Source organism: Hemitrygon akajei, chromosome 5, assembly GCF_048418815.1.
Source record: "Hemitrygon akajei chromosome 5, sHemAka1.3, whole genome shotgun sequence".
In the NCBI taxonomy this organism is placed as follows: Eukaryota; Metazoa; Chordata; class Chondrichthyes; order Myliobatiformes; family Dasyatidae; genus Hemitrygon; species Hemitrygon akajei.
In genome coordinates, this window is record NC_133128.1 from 27,930,236 (window position 1) to 27,933,048 (window position 2,813).

Consider the following 2,813-nt stretch of genomic DNA (forward strand, 5'->3'; position numbering starts at 1 on the left):
AACTATACAGGGTACTGGTGAGGCCGCACCTGGAGTACTGTGTATAGTTCTGGTCTCCATACTTGAGGAAGGGTATACTGGCTTTGGAGGCAGTGCAGAGGAGGTTCACCAGGTTGATTCCAGGGATGAAGGGGTTAACCTATGAGGAGAGATTGAGTCGCCTGGGACTATACTCTCTGGAGTTCAGAAGAATGAGAGGGGATCTTATAAAAACATACAACATTTTGAAAGGCATAGATAATATGGAAGTAGGAAAGTTGTTTCCATTGGTAGGTAAAACTAGAGCTAGGGGACATTACCTCAAGATTCAGGGGAAAAGACTTAGGATGGAGATGAGGAGAAACTGTTTTTCCCAAAGAGTGGTGAATCTGTGGCATTCTCTGCCCAGGGAAGCAGTTGAGGATTCTTCACTAAATATATTTAAAAAACAGTTAGATAGGTTTTACATAATAAGGGATTTAAGTGTTATGGGGAAAAGGTAGGTAGATGGAGCTGAGTTTACAGACAGATCACCCAATACCTTATTGAATGGCGGGGCAGGCTCGATGGGCTGGATGGCCTACTCCTGCTCCTATTTCTTATGTTCTCAGAAAGAGGTGATCCTTGTGGCAATGCTGGACCAGGTGGTTAACACAAAAAAAAGATCAAAATACATAATGAAAGACCAAACACGAGGAAATCTGCAGACGCTGGAAATTCAAGCAACACACACAAAATGCTGGTGGTCCTGATGAAGGGTCTCGGCCCGAAACGTCGACTGTACTACTTCCTATAGATGCTGCCTGACCTGCTGCGTTCCACCAGCATTTTGTGTGTGTTGCGTTAATGTAAGTCTAACCAATTCAAGAAGTTCAATGCAGAAAATGACAAGAGAAACCAGAAACAATCCAACACATTACAGGATCTTGAAGCAGTTTAATTTTATCTGCTTACTTACCAGGTAGAACCAAGTGGCAAACATCATTCACCAAAATCTTGCCTTAAAATACAAACTCATAAAATACACCGTACCTTATAAATACAAGCCTGATCCAGTTTTAATGTCAGAGTCATACAAATTATATTATGACTGATCCATTATTGTAGATAGGACAATCCATAATAATCATTCGGATATAATATCAGAATCAGAATCAAGTTTAATATCACCAGCATATGTTGTGAAATTTGTTAACTTAGCAGTAGCAGTACAATGCAATAAATGATAATATAAAAAGTAACTTGAATTCATTAAGTTTATAGATGTGTGTGCGTGTGTGTTAAATAGTTGAATTAAAAATAGTGCAAAAGCAGAAATAATAAAAAGAAAGTGAGGTAGTGTTCATGGTTTCAATGTCCATTTGGGAATCAGATGGTAGAGAGGAAGAAGTTGTTCCTGAATCACTAAGTGTGTGCCTTCAGGCTCCTGTACTTTCTTCCTGACAGTAACATTGAGATGAGGGCATGCCCTGGGTAATGGGGTCCTTAATAATGAATGCCACTTTTCTGAGGCACCACTCATTCACGATGTCTTGGATACCACAGAGGCTAGTGCACAGGGTGGAGCTGATTAACGTTACAACTTTCTGAAGCTTTGATTTCGGGATAAAAAACAAGAACTTAATAGATATACTGATTCTAAACACACATAACATACAGAAACCATGAAGTGAAAAACACCAGAAATATGCTGAATTAAAAGAGGAAATTGAAAGACTAAGGAACTTGAACAGGATATTCATTGTCCCAATAGTAATAATATAAAAATACAATAATAATAATACTACTACTACTACTACTACTACTAATAATAATAATAATAACAATAATAATAATACAATAAATAGCAAGAATCTGAGATGAAGAGTCCTTGAAAGTCAATCCATAGGCTGAGGGAAAAGTTCAGGGATGGGGCAAGTGAAGTTGAGTGAAGTTATCCCCTCTGATTCAAGAGCCTGATGGTTGAGGGGTAATGAACCTGAGGCTCCTGTACCTTCTTCCTGATGGCAGCAGTGAATAGAATTCGTGACCTGGGTGTTGGGTTCCTGCTGACGGATACTGCTTTTCTGCAACAATGCGATGTGTAGATGTGCTCAGTGGTGGGGACGGCTTTACATGTGATGGACTAGGCCGTATCTGATGCACCATCAATAATTCTCCGAGACGTGAGGCGAGATATTGGCTTTTATTGTCAGGGAGAAAGAACAAGCAGTAATTGACCACCATACTACATCCTGGAGACTGAGGGCGGGGCTTAGGCCTCAATCGTCTTTATACCGGGGTCTGTGGGAGGAGCCACAGGAGCAGTCAGCGGGGGGGGGGGGGGGGGGGGGGGGGGGGGGGGGGGCGTGTCCAGACAGGTAAATGTAGTTCACCACAGTATCCACTACTTTTTGTAGGATCAGCCAATTGTGTGATAGTAACTCAATGCATAAAAACATGCAGACATAGTCAAGAGGTTCAGTTGTTGTTCAGACCAAACATCAGATTGGGGAAGAAATGTGATCTAAGTGTCAGAAGGTGTTGTTTGAGTTTCTCAGAAACTGCTGATCTCCTGGGATTTTCATGCACAGTGGTCTCTAGAATTTACCCAGAGAGTGACGCAAAAACAAAAAAACCACAAAAAAATATCCAATGAGGCAGTTATGTGGGTGAAAACGCTTGTTAATGAGAGGTCAAAGGTGAATGGCCAGACTGGTTCAAGGTGACAGGAAGGCAATGGTAACTCAAATAACTACACGTTATAACAGTGGTGTGCAGAAGAGCGTTTCTGAACGCACAACACGTCGAACCTCGAAGTGGATGGGCTACAGCGGCAGAAGACCACGATCATA